Genomic DNA, 19,674 nt, shown 5'->3' on the forward strand with positions numbered 1-19,674 from the left:
AAGACCCACCTTCCCATACAAAATCACATATAAGTACTCCCCCGTTTTACCAAATTTTCCGAAAACTTCCCTAAACTTTTTCGTCACACGAACACGTCGGAACCCTTCAAGAAGACAACAGTGAAAAAATTGTGCAAATCGGTTGTCCCGTTCTCAAGCCTTTTCGTGACATACAAATACAAAGATTGCAATATTAAAAAAAACTCAAATTTGTGCATTAAATCTTTAAAATAATATAAAAAACTTACTCCGGATAATCGAGTCTAAAATTCCGGATAATCGAGTCTAAAATTCCGGATAATCGAGTCCGACCTGTATTTTCAAATGTGAAACCTTAGATGAAAATTCTAAGAATCCGTATGGAGATTTCACTTTAGAAAATAACTCCAAAATTATATGTAGGAGTAATTTATGGATGAAACGTTAGAGATACTCCTAGAATAAAATCTTGAGTAACTTAACGAGGAATCTCTGGTCGAGTTTATTGAGAAATTTATGAAAGAAACCATATGAAAATGGCAATCGGAACCATATGAAAAGGAATATCGAAAAATAGGCGTATGAACTTTTAAGGTTTTTCAATAAAAATCCCGAAACAATTTTCTTCAAAAACTGTAATTAAAAGCTTGAAGATTTTCTTAAAGGAATTGCTATGTGTGTTTTTGCAGTAAATATGCAATTAGTAAATAGCAAAATCTCTGGAGAAATCCTGAAATAGTATTTGGAGAAACTTCCATAACAAACTTTGTGAACATTATTAAAGGAGGTTAGATCGAATTTCCACTGTATTTTCCGATGAAAACTCTGAAGAAATACATTTACATATTTCTTGAAAAATCAGTGGAGGAATTTATGGGCGAATCTCAGAGAAAATTTGTGAGAAATCTCTGTGAATTTATGGAGGGCTTCTGAAATCATTCCAGAAGTCATCTTCAGATATATTATAAAACAAAATCCCAAGAAATTCACAGACAATTTTTGCTAGTATTTTCAAATTTCTTTGGAGTTTCTACATCAAGATTCACTACAAAGAGAAATAGCAAAATAGTGACTGTAGAGACATTACTTGATTTTTGCACGAGAAACGCATGGGAAAATAATCTATTTGGGCAAGAGACCTAATGCATCTTAATTTGAAGGGAAAAAAATCTCCAGAGAAAAGTTATTCAGGTATTTCTTTCTTGAGTGTAGTCTTAAAAATGAATGTTCACATTAGTTTATGTTCGAATTATCATTTTGCTAGTTTTTCTTTTCTGATTTTTTATTATTTGTAATGTTTATTATTTCTGAAACAACGTTTTTACTTGTATCTGTGTTGTCTTATCTCGATCTACGAGTTCCTTCAGCATTTGTTGCTCAATAATCAATTTCAATCCTTTCTCTTTATTCAGCTGAATCATCAGTTGTTTCTCCTTTTCCCTCAACAACTTCATCTTCTTCCTTTCTTCTGCCTCCTTCTCTTTTTCTTTCTTACGAATTTCACGCATTTCCGCTTTTTTCTTCTTAAATTCTGTTTGTTGCTTTTTTTTTCTTCAAGAAGCCGCATTTCTTCCAGCCTTTCGGCAGCCGTCAAGACGATATGTGTGCGATTGACATAATTTCTATGCGTTGGGTTGCGCTTTGGAGTTGGCGGAGAAACAAAGAATTCATCAAGCTGGTCTTCCCTCATAGCGTTGGTGCAGTCACGTAGCACAACCAGAGAACTAGCATCTGTTGGAAGTCAAAAGAGAACTAAAAGTATTTTTTATTTACACCAGCTGATCCAGGAATACTGGCCACTATACCTTATACATAAGGTCAATAAGTATTAAGCTCTAAAAATTTCAGATTTTTGTTTTTAATTAATTACAGTTGATTGAAATTTGAAAAGCCTAAAGTGCGCAGAATATGGAGCCTTCACGATACATAAGTTGTTAAAGTCAACCCTCATGAGTCGATATCTGAAGGGATCATCGACTCATGGAACAGAAATGTCTTGGAAAACTCTCTGAGAGGACCGTCCTCGTAATCATGAAATATGGTTTTCAGTATGATTATATGAGTCGATATCTAGTCATGGAACATCGACTCATGTAGATTTCACTGTATAACCTTGAACTACATAATTGTTACAGCTCCTAGCCTAAATTAGTGTTGTAGGCATTAAAATCGAGATCCAAATGAGCACGGTCATTTGGATCTCGATTTAAATGCCTTCAATGCTAATTTCTCCTTATTGCAAAGTTTCAAACTATTCGGTTATGAAAACTCCCCCATGCCAAAGTCAATCATGGAAGTGTCCAAGTAGTTCTTTACCCTATATAAACTAACATGAACTAGAGCAATATTTAGCCTCAGTCATAGAATCCCTTCTTTACAAACTACATTGCTTGACTACGAACTTATCTCCTACAACGTGCTGCCTCCTTCATACGAACCACATTACTACCCACTCTCGCATAACAGTCCCATATTCTATGAGATTTCCTTTATGAAAGGGACTGTTATGTGAGTATGGGCAGATTACTCGGCAACCCTTGGTCGGAAATTATGTACCAGTGCGATGTAAGAGACTGCTTTATTGTACAATTCCGCTCTGTACTGCGGTTTAGTCGTCTTCTTGTGATTATAAGATGAAGATGCATCGGATTCAAACCTCTATTTTTCAAGAGCACAAATCTAGAGAAGTAAACAACCGTTCGTGCTGAAAATTCAATCGATTGATCATCACCAGCAAGTTACCAATCGATCAAGTTTTCAGCACAAACGGTTGTCTGGTTATCTACATTTGTGCTCTATATAAATCGAGATTTGGCTTCGATGCATCTTCACCTCAATTCCCGTCAGCTAGTAGTTTTGTTTTGTCAACAAGATTTCAAGAACCAAACAGTTTTGGAAAGCTCGATTGTAGCTTTCGTCAACAAAACCACTAGCCGCCGGGAATAGCTAATCTCTTACATTATAGAACTGGTAACAAAATGAGGACTCACCTGAATGGCGATGGACACAGAGATCGAGTGACTCATCCATTTATGCACCAAGCGTGGGACCATTCGAACCCCGCAACTGACCAGAAAAACTCGCCTCGCAGTCGTCTATCATTTCTTCGTTTGCCTCCATCTGATGAGCTGAAACAAGCATGAAAATGTTTTAATGCATCTGTGTCTGATCTGTATCTGATCCGAACAGATGAAATTATTGTTTAAGATATGCTTACCTGGAATAAACGGTAAGATTTTTGAGCAGGAACCTAAAACCTAATCACTGCCGAGATGCCGCTCCGAACTTTACGGCGCAGAAACGAAATCAAAACAAGAGTTTGACAGATGGCTGAAAGCAAAGGAGCCGAAAAATAGGTGTGCTGATTTTATGTTGCCTTTGCATTCACACTTTGAATGTTCTTCAATTCGGTTTGCATGACGTCATTATTACGTTTGCGTTATAATGCAATGCGAATGAAGGGGAGAGAAAATCAACGTTACCATACCTTCCATCGAGGCTTCGGCAACGCAAAACAGGTTGGCCCTTTAAAAATCTATTCGTTTTCTTTATTGCATACTAACAGACTCCGTGTACACGCTAAGAAAATATTATACTAGATGGCTTAGATACCATTCTAAAACCATATTCGGTCTATTTACTCAGTGATATGCATTTTAGCGTTTTAATCTTGGCTAGCATAAACGGGTTTTATATTGATAAATGATTATTCAGAAATTATGCATTAAAGGCTTATAATCCTAAAATTCTGTGCTATGAATAAAATAAACCATTTTTCTTTAATTAAAGTAAACAAAGAACAGAAAAATGTGAGAATGTGATTTTACCATGTAACGCATTTATTTAAAGTTCTATCTGATGTGCTACCCATTGCTGCTGCCAATCTGTTCCTGTTCTGATTTGGTCAGAATCCACCATTTCCAGCATATTTGCCGCAAATCCGTCTTGCTCACGATGGCCGGAATGGATGAGGTCTCCCGGATAATGAACTGGAATAGTGACAAAATGATAACAAAATTCCGAAATAAATATGATAAACGAACTTACCTCCATTCACCGCTTCCTGCGGCAGCTTTTTTTGTGGAAAAATCTCCTTTAAGGGTGCTGTTTCTGATGCAATCTGAACCGGGAAAATCACGGAAAGACCGGCATTGTGACGGCGAAGGATGATCTACTCCTGACACTTTTTATACACATTAACACATTTCTATTTTTCTTTCTTACGATTTTCACTTGAGTCACAGCTCAATAAACTCAGATTGGCATGACACTTGGTGTTAGAGTCCAGTAATTTTACTATAATTGCGAAAAATGCTTAAGAACACGTTGTGATGTTGATTCTGATCTAAACAAAATGGTACTTTATTTTGAATAAGTCCCAAGAGTAGCGTGATTCATCACATAAGCATGGTGAAAAATAATTCGCGAATAAGCATGATGAGGTATAAAATATAATAACTAGGTGAATAATTTTTAAGATTCTATGAACATAAAAGAGCATTATAGTGAACAAATATTAAATCGTACACTAACTAGTATTTTCGTTCTTCTCCGTGTATGGATACGATAAAGTGTTGCCAAACTTTTAATTTTGAATTCCAAAAATAATTTCAAACCCAATTAAATATTTTAGCAAAATTTGATGGAAAATAGCTAAACAAACATATTTTTTAAGCTAAATTAACCCTTTAATACCCAAATTTTTATTTTCGATTTAAGTATTATTTTTCGTTATCTAAAATCGTTCTGAACACGTTTTGGGCATTTATTTATTTTTATTCGCAAATGTTTAAATTTTGGTTTTTGATTTTTATAATTTTTATTTTTGAACATCCCTAGCTTTTTTCATTTTTTCTTGAAGCCTTTTCTAGTTGTTGATTTTTGGCAACAATAAAAATTTAAATTGTTACGGTTTTTTTTTAAAATATTAAATATTTAATTTTTTTTCGGAGCGTATTTTATTTTCCGTGTAACTAACGGAAAAACAGGTTTGAAATGATTTTAATACCACCAGGCTCTTCGTTTGTGATAGGTTAATCGTAGAAAAATATAAAAGGTACGATTTTTTATATTACACGTTGAATGAAGCCCAGGCATTTGTAGGTTATATAAGAATGCAATTTTTCAAACAATTTCTAAAAATACAAAAAAGTTTCAAAAGTCATAAAAAACTTTTCTTATATGCGTGTTATGAGTCAAGGTATAAGCCAAAAATAAAATCATTTTGATTTGCGAGCTACGAAAAAATACACAAAATTCCAAAGTGTACCCCGTCTAAAGGCGGGGTTGGGTATTAGAGGGTTAATATCAAAATTTAAGTGTTATGATTTGAAATACATTTCTGTTACTGTTCTTGTCGTTGAAGCAACTTTCTGACTTTAAAGAAAAGATTAGTTCGTTCAAAGACCGTAAGATTGACAACACTTTTGGTATGGAAGCTACGGTGCCAAAGTGATTCTTGTTCGATAAAATTAGGCAAAGTTTTTAACTATTTAATCGAATGGTTTCCCAATTATTTTTATATAAGTAAGTGTATGGAATGTGAGTAGTGATATTGTGATGTATTCTCGGCTAGTGATGAACGCAAAAAGGTCATACAAAGCTAAGTTTTGCCGTGTTTTATGTTCCTCATGGTAAGTGAATGTAAAAATGTAAATGTGGAAAGATTAATTTCGGCACTCTAAAACTTGGGCATGATTGTGGAGTGGAAAATAATATTGTTTATTTGATTTTTTTTTTGTAGAATTTGTATTTGATACACGTATTGCCTATGTAACATTCGATGCAAAAATAGTTCATTGATGAGGAAAAAATATGTCAGTGTCTGTTGATTATGTTGAAACGAAGAAATTTTAGATTTTATTCATAGAGTGCCGGGAATCGTTCCAAGTGCCGAAGTAGTTCTTTACCCTATAATAACATTTCATAACCTCTGCTGAGAATAAGGAACATAATTGAAAATATACTTTCATAGCTGCCTATTTGCCTTTTCAATGCTGTGGACAGCAAGTTAATTTGCTCCAAACTGACTTGCGAAAATTGACTCGCAATAAGTCAAAATTTTTTGTCATTGGTGACTTTAATGCCAAACAATGGTAATGGAATAATTCTCCAAGTAATTCTAACGTCAGAATTTTATTTGATGAGTGCTCTTCAGGATATTTCTCAATTCAATACCCTGATAGCCCTCTTCTAGAAATCCATCTACGATTGACTTGGTCTTAACCGACTCTAGCCATCTTTGTAGCCAATTAGTTACTCATGCTGATTTTGATTCTGATCATGTCCCTGTTACATTTCAAATATCCCAAGAAGCGATTCTAAATCCTATCAGCTCCACTTTCAATTATTTACGAGCCGACTGGAATATATATAAAACGTATGTTGACTCTAATCTTGATGTTAACATTTCTTTAGAAACTAAACTTGATATTGACAATGCTCTTGAGACTTTAACAAATTCCATTGTTGAATCCAGAAGCATTGCAATTCCAAAATGTGAAGTAAAATTTGAATCCGTGATTATAGACGATGATCTTAAACTCTTGATCCGTCTTAAAAACGTGAGGAGAAGGCAATTTCAACGCACTCGCGATCCTGCTATGAAAATTATATGGCAGGATTTGCAGAAAGAAATCAAAAAGCGTTTTGCTCAATTAAGAAACAAAAATTTTGAAAATAAAATTTCTCAATTGGACCCTGGCTCTAAGCCCTTTTGGAAATTATCTAAAATCTTGAAAAAACCTCAGAAGCCTATAGGGTATCCGTCCTATTATGGAGGACTTAAGCACGGTGTTGAAATTAAAATCGTATTGCAGTGTCCAAAATCTAAATATTATAGTATTTTGCAATGTTAAGTGTTAAAACTACCCTTTATCTGGAGTATAGTGAAGTAAAAAAGTAATTTTTGGAATCATACATACAATTTTTGACATAAATCTGAAGCTCTTCCTCTGTCCTATTACTGCGGTAGTGCCGTCCTATTATTGTGGTATACAAAAAATCATAAATTTTATTACATTCAATATACATTCAATACCACACAATGTTCGAGCATTGAAATTATGCTCCCTCCATGTTAATGACACTGCACGGTACTGTCAGTTTGTGTGACTTTGGACCTATCTATGAGGAAAACTAATTCATTACTATATGTCCGATTCGAAAACAAATTAACAGAATCGAATGATTTTCTGACAGTATCGTCTCCTCTTTCGTTGTAGGTGGATAATGTTAAAGTGAATAGACAAGTTTCTTCCATCTAAGACTATTAGTCGCTATATAAGAAATGAATTTGTTGACCTAAGTATAACCTACAATTTCGATGCTTTTAAAATATTTCCCACTAGCAACACAATTTTAAAGGATTGCTTCCTTGCGATCATCTTATATCTTAGTTGTTCAACGTATTTTTGGCATGTGTTCCGATGTCCAGTCAGTTTACGTGATTTTTTGGTAAAACATTGTGTTTATTTGCAGAATATTTGTAAATAAGAGGAACTACAGGGTAAAAATAAACATAAACCTTTTGTTTGACTAAATAAATGTATGAATAACTCAAAATTATATCCCTAAATAGTATACTAATAATATAATCAATATTTCCAGCAATTACATTTAAAATGACTATTGAAAAATCGATTTTTTGAATGAGATTCACAGATACCGCAATAATAGGCATAAAGCTATTTTCATTGTCCTATTATTGCGGTATATGCTTTTTCTCAAAAATATAGAACTTTTATTCAAAATTCAATATCTATCATATAACTACATCCATACTGAAATGATATACCCGCTACATACAATTGTTTTGGTTCTAAACTTAAAAAATAAGCTCATGAAAACCCGCCCATAGATAGAGAGACTGGTTAAAAATATAGGCTTTTCTTGATGCATCATTTAAAACTGTTCTTCCAACGATCAAAATCGTTTAATTTTCAAAGCATTCATCTGATACAGCTTGGGAATACTAAAAGCTTTCATCATCATCAATAATATCCATAGAAAATAGAGTTTTCGATAAGTAATGGGGGTCTATTTTTTATACCACAATAATAGGAAATACCGCAATAATGGGCAAATTACCCTACCGGCATTGAAAGAGGAAAACAAATTATTACTAACTAATTGCGAAAAAGCTAAAAAACTTGCTATGCAGTTTGAAAGTGCGCACAATTTTAATTTAGGACTTACTAGTCCAATTGAAAATGAAGTTACTCAGGAGTTCGAAAATATTCTCAATCAAGAGAACGTTTTCAAAAATGTCTGGGAGACTGATTTGGAAGAAGTGAGAACTATTATTAAAAAATTCAAAAATATGAAAGCTCCTGGCGATGATGGAATTTTCTACATCCTCATCAAGAAACTTCCAGAAAGTAGCTTATCATTTTTAGTTGATATATTTAACAAATGTTTTCAATTAGCATATTTTCCTGACAAATGGAAAAATGCTAAGGTTGTTCCAATGTTAAAACCAGACAAAAATTCTGCAGAAGCTTCTAGCTATCGTCCAATCAGTTTGCTTTCCTCCATCAGTAAACTTTTTGAAAAGGTTATTGTTGATGACGCCACGCCTAACTGCGACCTTACTACACCGCTGAGTGCGCCAACCACACCCATAGATTTAAAGGATCGTACATCAAGGGGTGATCGCATTGAAGGTCAAAAGACACAATAACGAAGCGTAGGTGCAGAAGGAAACAAATGAAAGTGAAATCGATATTGAAATTTGTTGCTATTACTTAAATCTAATTTGATCATACTTACATTCTAATTTAATTATATTTTTTGCCTAAAACGGTAAGATCGGTGAATTTGAGAACCTAATATGAATTTGAACCTATACTATACTATATACAAACAGGAATTGGATTAGAATTACTGAAGAACACTACGCCATTGATATATTATATTATTGAATCTACGAGGTTCCAAGTTCTAAATTAAAATACGTCGTCATCAAGTTGTTGTGCGATAACGAGAGGTTACTATAGTGAGTATCATATACAGTTATTTTCGTGAACTGAGGCTAACGTTTTGATTTGCACTTCAGGAATTTTGTAACTCGTCAATAAAGTACCGTTTTAACAAAATTGGGCTTTCTCGTTTCTTATCGCCAACAAATTTTTACAAAATTCTATAAAGGACTAAGGAATGGCGAGTACAAAGTCCAGCGGTAGCTCCCACGGCCGACGAAACGACGCTGTACACATTGGTGTAGCCGGGGTAGGAAATACGGATATTAACAGCAAGAACCATCCGGAGCAAAAGGAGCCGGAGACGACGGGACAGTTGGAGAACGTTGCCCAGACTTATTCAAATACAGCGGGGCAGACAGTATCACAGACGGTAAACCAACAAGCAAGTAAGTCTCAGTCAGAGGTCATCGCTGAACCCCCTCTTAGCCAACGGCAACAGGTTATGCCGACCAGAGTGGTGAGTACTGAAAAAGGAGCTATTCAAAAGTCTCACGGGTTACAAACCGTAACAACGAAAACTAAAGATCCAGTCAAGGTCCCCCATGCCCCCATTGTAAACGTGCCCCTAAGACGAAATCCTCCGCGTCGCGTCCGCGAAAAGATCGTGAGTAGTTGCGGGTTATGCGTGGAGGCCGACGACGAAAGAATGGTCTAGTGCGACGATTGCGAAACGTGGTATCATTTCGAGTGCGTCGATGTGAACGAATCAATCGCCGAAATCAGTTGGGTGTGTCCCGGATGTGCACACGTGACCATAATAAAGACCCCCAGTAGAAACCGGAAATCAATTTGTGATCCAGTGAATCCGCCCTACAACGATGCCGCTTCGAACAAGTCCGCTGGTAAGTCCAGTAGGCGCAGTGACGTTAAACGAAGAATCGAGCTGCAACTGCAAAAACTAGAAGAAGAGAGGAAATTGCAGTTGAAGTACCTGGAGCAGAAATACAGTTTGCTGGAAGAGTTAGAGAGTGAAGGTTCATCTGCGGCAAGTGACGTCAGATCATTTGTCGATAATGCGTCGAAAGTGGAACAGTGGATGATCAACACGGAGAACTGCGGTGATGATTCTGGCCTTGTCGACGGAAACTTGGAAGATGGAGGAGATTTGAACTATTCTTCGGACGAAGAGGCCCACTCTTCTGCAAGGCACACAAAATCTAGAATGTCAAATAGAACCTTCAATTTCCCGATGCCATTTTCAAAACCGTCACATGAAGAATCGGCTTCAAATTACCAGCGAGTGCATCGTGTTCAAACCGCTGGTCATCCGGGAATTTCGTTTCTACCTCCTCTACGCGAAGCAACGGTTCAAAATATTCAGCGAATGTCGCGTCAACAAGGCAACGGTCGACCAGAAGTACATTTTCAGCCTGAAAACCAGAGGGAAACTGGAGCCTTCATGAATGCACTGAACTTTATTCCAAGGCAAGGATCAACTCCGGTCCAGCGATCACAGACTAGGTCAGTGGATCCCACGGTGGTGAACGACGAAGTCGTCTATTCCTTAAATCGGAACCAACTGGCTGCCAGGCAAGCCGTCTCGAAGGACCTGCCGGAATTTAGCGGAAATCCAGAAGACTGGCCGCTATTCTTCTCGATCTTCAATTCGTCCACTCAGCTATGTGGATTTTCGAACGAAGAAAACATGCTGAGGCTACGAAAGTGCCTAAAAGGGAAAGCCTTGGATGCAGTCAAGTGCCGACTGCTTCATCCCTCCAACGTACAAGGAGTAATGACCACACTCAAAATGCTTTACGGGAGGCCCGAAACGATCATACAAGCCATCGTTAGGAAAATCCGCTCACTACAGCCTCCAAACCTCGAAAGATTGGACACTGTAATCCAGTTTGCACTAAGTGTCGAGAATTTAGTTGCGACAGTTGAAGCGTGTGAAATAGGAGATTTCATGTACAATGCATCCCTACGTTACGAGCTGGTAGAACAGTTACCACCAACATTGAAACTAGACTGGGCAAAAAATTGCCGGAACAATCCTAGTCCCAATTTGTCGGATTTCAGTTCATGGTTACGTTCCATTGCGGAGGACGCAAGCGCTGTATCCATCTCAGTCGGCAATGAACATCGTTCCAGAGGCGGAAAAAAGGATGGATATCTGAATCATCACACAGAAGAGGAGTCAACGATCAATTCGTCAAATGCTCAAACGAGTCAGAGATCTGTCCGAGAGTGCGTCGGTTGCAAAGGAAGCTGCACAAGTCTTGCGCAGTGCGAACGTTTTAAGGAGCTGAGCTGTGATTCTAGATGGGCGGTAATTAGGGAGTTCAAAGCGTGTCGAAAGTGCTTAAGGCAACATAACGGACCCTGTAAGCAGAGAAAGGAATGCGGTACAGATGGTTGTTCGTTCCTGCATCACCCTCTACTGCATAGCGAAAGGAAGCAAACGATGGACACAGCTCCTACCCCAGCAACAGTGTCTGCACAGCCCTCAAATAATCCAATGAACAATATGAGTTCGACGTGCAATGTCCATCAAGCGCAGTCAGAAATCCTGTTTAGGATCGTCCCGGTTCTCCTCCATGGACCATCGAAGACGCTGAGAACCTATGCTTTCATAGACGATGGCTCTGAACTTACGTTGATGGAGCAAGGACTGGCGAACGAGCTAGGAGTAAAAGGACCTGAGAAGTCTTTATGTTTGCGATGGACCGGAGGTACCAACCGAACAGAGGACCTTTCGCAAGTAGTAAACTTCCATATTTCAAGCCTAGGTAATCCTACAAATAAATACGAGCTTTCAGCAGTTCACACTGTCAGAAACCTGCAGCTCCGACCACAAACGCTGTTGGTTCCTGAATTGCAGAAAAAATATCGCCATCTGGATGGTCTGCCACTAGAGTCATACCGAGATGTGAGCCCTCGTCTTCTGATCGGTTTAGACAATGCCAGTTTGGGAAATGTAATGAAGTGTCACGAAGGAAAGTTGAACGAGCCTATTGCGATCAAGACTCGGCTAGGATGGACGATATATGGAAGCTGTTCCAGAGATACGAACGCATTCACTCATATCAACCATCACAGTGTGGAACTCTGCCATTGTGATAAAAAATCAAACGAAGATCTTCACGATGCCATGAAACAGTATTTCTCGCTAGAAAGCTTAGGAATTATCAAGCCGCATCAACTATTGCTGTCCAATGAAGACCGCAGAGCAAACGATTTGTTGGAGACACTAACTAGGCGCACGAATGGACGATACGAATCGGGTCTTTTATGGCGATACGATAATGTCAGACTTCCAAATAGTAAACCAATGGCGCTAAGACGATGGGAGTGCTTAGACCGTCGCATGCAAAAGGACGGCCACCTAGCACAGGCACTGTCGGAAAAGGTAAACGACTACATAGCCAAGGGTTACATAAGGAAGCTTACTACAGAAGAACTCGAGACAAGTCACAACAGAATTTGGTACCTTCCTATGTTTCCCGTCGTGAATCCCAATAAGCCCGGAAAGACAAGACTCGTTTGGGATGCAGCGGCTATCTCCCACGGAGTGTCATTAAACTCCGTACTCCTGAAAGGGCCCGACCAGTTAACTTCGCTCCTGTCAGTTCTGATTCGTTTCCGCGAGTTTCGGGTTGCAGTCTCCGGGGACATCCGCGAGATGTACCATCAAGTCCAAATAAGGCCAGCAGATCAACACTGCCAACGTTTCTTCTGGAAAGAGAACGAGGCCGACTCGTCTCCAAGTACATACGTCATGCAGGTTATGTCCTTTGGGGCGTGCTGTTCTCCCAGTACCGCTCAGTATGTTAAAAACACCCACGCAATGAAATATGAGCACAACTACCCCGAAGCCGTCGATGCTATCATTCACCAGCACTATGTTGACGACATGCTGATCAGTGCTGAAACGGAGGAGAAGGCGATACAATTGGCGGCTGACGTGAAAATGATTCACGAATCTGGAGGCTTCGAAATGCGCAATTGGGTCTCGAACTCAACAGCGGTTGTGGCCGCACTAGAAGGAGAGGGAACCAAGGAAAAATGTATGAGCATTGGGGAAGCCAATACCACTGAGAGGGTTCTTGGAATGTGGTGGGATACTTCATCGGACTGCTTCACTTTCAAACTGTCCTCCCGCCACGACGCTGCGCTGTTGTCTGGCAGTAAACGACCTACGAAGCGCGAGGTGTTACGGACACTGATGATGGTGTTCGACCCGCTCGGCTTAATCAGCCACTTCTTGATGTTTCTGCGAATCATTCTGCAAGAAATCTGGAGATCATCTGTCGAATGGGACGAGGAGATTCACGACTCTCAATTCGAAAAGTGGCTCATTTGGTTGCGAATTCTTCCTCAAGTGGCCAATATCAAGATACCTAGATGCTACAGGTCAATTACATCTTCTGAAGAAGGCAATATTGTGCAAATGCACACCTTCGTAGACGCAAGCGAAAATGGATTCGCGGCGACGGCCTACTTGCGATTTCAAGAAGGAAGTACCGTGGAATGTGCACTAGCTGGAGCAAAAACCAGGGTGGCACCACTAAAATTTCTTTCGATACCGCGTTCCGAACTGCAGGCTGCAGTCATAGGAGTAAGACTGGCGGACACAATCGTTGGATCTCTGACGACCAAAATCCAAAAACGTTTTTTCTGGACAGACTCCAGAGATGTCATGTGCTGGCTTCATTCAGACCATCGACGGTATAGCCCGTATGTTGGAGCACGAGTCACCGAAATTTTAGATACAACGAACCTTGGAGACTGGCGCTGGGTCCCATCGAAGCTAAATGTCGCAGATGAGGGAACGAAATGGAAGAACACTCCAGATCTAACCAACTCCAGTCGATGGTTTCGTGGACCTGAATTCCTCCTAGAATCAGAAGAACAATGGCCCACATCATCACAGCCCATTCGTATCACCGACACTGAGCTTCGCCCGTACTTACACCTTCATGGTAAGACCCTTGAACCGATCATCGACGTGAGCCGCTTCAGCCAGTGGTTCACTCTATTAAAAACTACAGCATACGTGCTCAGAGCTATCAAGAATTTTCAATGTAGTATTCGAAAAACTTCTAGAACAATCGGACCACTCACCAACAATGAACTGGTGGAAGCCGAATGCTACTTATACCAGGTAGCCCAAAGAAGTGCATATGACGAGGAGATATTGATGATGTCTTCAAATCCATCAGGACAACTGGAAAAGCGAATTTCCAAAAGCAGCTCTCTCTTTCAACTTTGCCCATTTATAGATGGAAAAGGAGTTCTTAGAAGTCGTGGGCGAACAAACGCCTGCCGGTTCGTAGACAGTAGCATTATTAATCCCATCATTCTTCCTCGTGGACATGATGTTACAAAACTCCTTGTATTCGGCGTCCATCAGAAGTATCTTCACCAAAACCATGAGACTGCAATAAATGAGTTGAAACAACACTACTACATTCCACGCATTAAAGCGGTCTACAAATCAGTTCGCAGTAGCTGTCAATTTTGCAAAAATGAACGAGCTCGTCCGATTGCGCCACTGATGAGCGATTTACCACCCTGTCGCCTTGCAGCCTACAGTCGACCGTTCAGTCACATAGGAGTGGACTATTTCGGCCCAATGACGGTATCCATCGGCCGTCGAACGGAGAAACGTTGGGGCGTTTTAGTAACATGTCTTACTATACGCGCCATCCATTTAGAAGTCGCGCACTCACTATCCGCCGACTCCTGTATAATGGCGCTACGCAACGTCATCGCTAGGAGGGGTACTCCGATAACCATATACAGCGATCGTGGAACGAATTTCGTTGGGTCCAATACGGAACTAAAGGCAGGGCTCAAAGAATTGGATCAAGAGAAGATCATGAAAGAGTTCATCTCAACGAACACGACGTGGAGTTTTATTCCTCCTTTGTCTCCGCATATGGGTGGGGCATGGGAGAGACTAGTTAGAACGGTGAAGCAGAACTTGGGCAGGTTACGTCCAAATCGTACGCCAACAGAAGAAACGCTAAGAAACATGTTAATAGAGGTAGAGCAAATCGTAAATTCAAGACCGCTGACAGAGATTCCTCTCGACGACGATCAATCTCCTGTACTGACACCGAACCATTTCATCATGGGGTCATGCAATGGGGTACCACCTTGGACCTGCTTCGATGACAACCCCGTCGCGTTGAAGGAGAACTGGCGCCAATCCCAGGCCATGGCCAACCAGTTCTGGAAACAGTGGGTACACGACTATCTACCTTCCCTGACTCGCAGGGCCAAATGGTTCACGGAAGTAAAGCCAATTAAAATCAACGACATCGTGGTGATCGTTGACGAACGTCTTCCTCGTAATTGCTGGCCCAAAGGACGAGTGATTGCTACTAGGATAGCACAGGACGGCCAGGTTAGAAGAGCTACAGTGCAGACAGCCAGTGGAATATACGAACGACCAACAGTTAAGCTCGCCGTGCTAGACGTTGGCGTAGGAGGAAATGCAACTCAGACGGATCTTCGATGCATTGAAGGGGGGAGTGTTGATGACGCCACGCCTAACTGCGACCTTACTACACCGCTGAGTGCGCCAACCACACCCATAGATTTAAAGGATCGTACATCAAGGGGTGATCGCATTGAAGGTCAAAAGACACAATAACGAAGCGTAGGTGCAGAAGGAAACAAATGAAAGTGAAATCGATATTGAAATTTGTTGCTATTACTTAAATCTAATTTGATCATACTTACATTCTAATTTAATTATATTTTTTGCCTAAAACGGTAAGATCGGTGAATTTGAGAACCTAATATGAATTTGAACCTATACTATACTATATACAAACAGGAATTGGATTAGAATTACTGAAGAACACTACGCCATTGATATATTATATTATTGAATCTACAAGGTTCCAAGTTCTAAATTAAAATACGTCGTCATCAAGTTGTTGTGCGATAACGAGAGGTTACTATAGTGAGTATCATATACAGTTATTTTCGTGAACTGAGGCTAACGTTTTGATTTGCACTTCAGGAATTTTGTAACTCGTCAATAAAGTACCGTTTTAACAAAATTGGGCTTTCTCGTTTCTTATCGCCAACAGTTATTTTGAACAGAATGATGGCCCACATCAACGAAAATTCAATTTTTGCCAATGAACAGTTCGGATTCCGCCATGGACATTCGACCACTCATCAACTCTTACGTGTAACAAATTTGATCCGTTCCAACAAATTTGATGGCTATTCTACTGGTCTTGCTCTTGTAGACATAGAAAAAGCATTCGACAATGTTTGGCATGAAGGTTTGATTGTAAAATTAAACAACTTTAATTTTCCAACATACATTGTTAGAATAATTCAAAGTTATCTGTCAAATCGTACACTTCAGGTTAATTATCAGAACTCCAGATCTGAAGAGCTGGTGTTCCTCAAGGCAGCATTTTGGGACCAATATTATACAATATTTTCACATCTGACTTACCTGAGTTACCTCAGGGATGTCAAAAATCTTTGTGGATGACACAGGCCTCTCCGCCAAAGGTCGAAGCCTGCGTGTCATCTGTAGTCGATTGCAAAAAAGTTTGGATATTTTTTTTTCATTCTTGCAAAAATGGAAGATTTCTCCTAATGCTTCCAAAACTCAACTAATAATATTCCCACATAAACCAAAAGCTCTTTATTTGAAACCTTCAAGTAGACATGTTGTCACGATGAGAGGGATTCCAATAAATTGGTCAGATGAAGTTAAGTATCTAGGGCTCATGCTTGATGAGAATTTAACTTTCAAAAATCACATTGAGGGCATTCAAGCCAAATGTAATAAATATGTAAAATGTCTTTATCCCCTTATTAATAGAAAATTGAAACTTTGTCTTAAGAACAAGCTTTTGATATTCAAACAAATTTTCAGGCCAGCCATGTTGTATGCTGTACCAATATGGACTAGCTGTTGTAATACCTGGAAGAAAGCTCTGCAGAGAATTCAAAATAAAATTTTGAAAATGATTCTGGGGCTTCCTCCCTGGTATAGTACCAATGAGTTACATAGAATATCCAATGTTGAAACATTGGAACAAATCTATATAAATAAAAATGGAATGATGTTTATATGTCACGAAATGGCTCACGAACGGGGCAACGGATTTGAATGATTCTTTCTTCATTTTGTTCGTCAAGGGTTCCGACGTGTTTGTGTGTATAAAAGTTCCAGGTTGTTCACCGGAAAAGTAGGAAAAACGGTACTGAACGGAACTGTCATTTTGTATGGGACGATTCATAGCGGTTTTCAACGGCCTACTTGATGGCGAGACGAAGTTTGCCGGGACCACTAGGGTAGAAGTACCAATTATGGCTATAGTACCAATTATGGCAATAGTGGGAACAAAAAGAGATTTTTCTTATTGTTTCACTAGACTGTAATGGCTTATATTCACAGGAATGATTAAACTATTTGTTTTTGATGGTAACTAAACCTTGAAAAGAACATTCGTGCAATAATCTTCGAAAAATGAACATTTGAAAATTTTGCCTCACATATATGTCACCTTCTTAGCAGTTGGCTGTGTTATTTCCACTATGTCGATAACTGGTACAAAGAGTGTATGAGAGCCCAATTATGGCAATACTCTGGAGGCGGTTTGTTTACATTTTTTGATCAGTAAAATAAAAGAATTAAAACTATTTTACGGGTGACTTCCACGACGGGACGGTTCGGTAAGTCATTATCTTCATGTTTTGTACTCAATTACTAAGATTTTTCAATCACACGTTCGAAAACGTTCGCGAGCGGAAGATGCTAATTTCATGATAGAGCAGGGGTTTTCAGCGACACTCGATTTTTGAATTTTCCCTCTTTTTTCGCTAAAAATTGGCACTGGAAAGGTAATGTGAGATCATTAATGCTGTTTTGTACCATAATTTGCATTTACACTACATTTTTACTTCTTTTTCGAAAATTATTTTTCTCCCATGAACCCATTGCAAAAAATTGATTTAACATCTATTAACCCAAATTTTTTGGAAAATTTTATGAGCGATATCTTCATTACATATTAGCGTTGCATTATCATTCGCTCTTCATGGCGTTTGAGTTCATTTCGTGCAAATATTCGATAGTCCATAATTGGTACACTTTTATGTCGAATGCTAGGAACGCTATTGCCATAATTGGTACAAAGACAACGCTTTTTTAAATCCATTTTTAGAAGCTTAAAGTCAATTTAGTACTAAAACTGTTTAAATCAACAGATTCGCAAGGCTTTAAACTAGTAATTGACACCAAAAAGTCATGCTTGCGTTTTAGAAACGCGGTTACAGCTTGATTTTTATTACTACTGTTGACATATTGCAACCATAATTGGTACACCTACCCTAGTGTCAAATAAAATAATAAATAATTTCAGGCAAAAATCGTTACAACAATCTTCTATTGTCACGATTAATGCGTTATATGTTTAGGTTAAGTATATTTGAAACGTTTTTTTTTTCTCTTATAAGCAGGTGAAATCAACTCACCTGTAAAAAATCTGAACTGCAACGGCAAATGAAATGTTATATGTTGTTAACAAAATTTTAATAAAATCTTAAATTTGTTTTACCAAATAGGATGATAGTGTTGTCTAATAACATAGAACACCTAGATATAAGAAATGAATGTAATGTTTGGAATGATACTAATAAAAAAAAAAAAAAAAAAAAAAAAAAAAAAAAAAAAAAAAAAAAAAAAAAAAAAACAGTTGAAAAATGCATTTTTTTGCTTCTCCTTTTCGACCCAATTCAAAATTCAAATCAATGTAACTAATGATTGGAATTTGAAATTTTCTGTCAATTCCTTTTTTGTGGGTAAATTTATTTTTTGTTAAAAAAAAAAAGTTTTGAACCCCCATTACAAAAAAGTTACAAACTGTTACTTAGGGTCGTTTTCGAACTGAACATTCAAACAGTTGTGTTGACCGATTTCTGTTGTGCTTAAATGAAAGACATAGGGTAGATGTACCAATAGTGGAGGTACTAAGTACGATTGAACTTCATTTAATCGCCTAAATTCAAGAAGCGCAATTAATGTACATGTTAGTGTTTCAACGAGAAGAAACGACCATTAACTTAAAGAGAAAAATGATTTCATCGCAGTAATCCACGGCATGTCAGTGAAAAATAATACCTCCACTATTGGTATACTGTTCGTATAGTTGCGGTATATTTCTCGAAACCTTATTCAAACAGACTCAAGTAAAAAAAGTATACAGCTTTACTTTATCGATTCTACGTGTTTCACAATTCTACACGTTTCGCTCTAAACAAACTCGATTTTTCACTTTTAGAACCTTTAATTTCCGGATTTACAAAACGACGAAAGTAAGATTTTCAACTTTCGCAACCTAACCACTACTTTCGCCGCTCCGCTGTATGGAGAGACAAAGTGACTTAACCACGTATCAAAACAAAACACTACTTGAGTCGATTTTACACTGGTAGAAAAACGTCGCAAGTAACTGAATAAAACGGCTTATCATTTTGTCATACAAAATTTGTGGGAAATAATAGGAACTCCCTAGTTTTTGAACGCAAGCTCATTGTGTGCAAAACTTAAGCAATGTACACGGCGAAAAAATGTCAAGAAGGTTATTCATTTTAAAACAGTTTTAAAAGACAGGTTGTGATTCTTCTGAATTAATTTTCTCAAATCCATATGGAAGTTACTTACGTCGATTTGAAAAAGTAATCGAGATTTTTAATTTGTGTTCCTATAGTTGCGGTATCCGTTGTTTTC

General features: G+C 38.4%; 1 long non-coding RNA gene across 3 annotated transcripts; it reads right to left on the reverse strand.

Moving 5' to 3' along the window:
• Positions 1-1,191: 1,191 nt before the first annotated feature.
• On the reverse strand, positions 1,192-4,517 carry LOC5567499. Of its 3 annotated transcripts, XR_002502927.1 has the most exons (4): positions 4,027-4,517; positions 3,197-3,968; positions 2,970-3,107; positions 1,192-1,731 (listed from the first exon to the last, which is right to left on the reverse strand). It is a non-coding gene; the product is annotated as an uncharacterized LOC5567499 (long non-coding RNA). The 3 variants fall into 3 exon arrangements; XR_002502928.1 differs by having other exon boundaries at positions 1,197-1,710; positions 3,197-4,515; XR_002502926.1 differs by having other exon boundaries at positions 1,197-1,731; positions 3,197-4,515.
• Positions 4,518-19,674: the final 15,157 nt, after the last annotated feature.

The sequence above is a fragment of the Aedes aegypti genome, unplaced genomic scaffold, assembly GCF_002204515.2.
Source record: "Aedes aegypti strain LVP_AGWG unplaced genomic scaffold, AaegL5.0 Primary Assembly AGWG_AaegL5_hic_scaff_1590_PBJ_arrow, whole genome shotgun sequence".
NCBI lineage: Eukaryota > Metazoa > Arthropoda > Insecta > Diptera > Culicidae > Aedes > Aedes aegypti.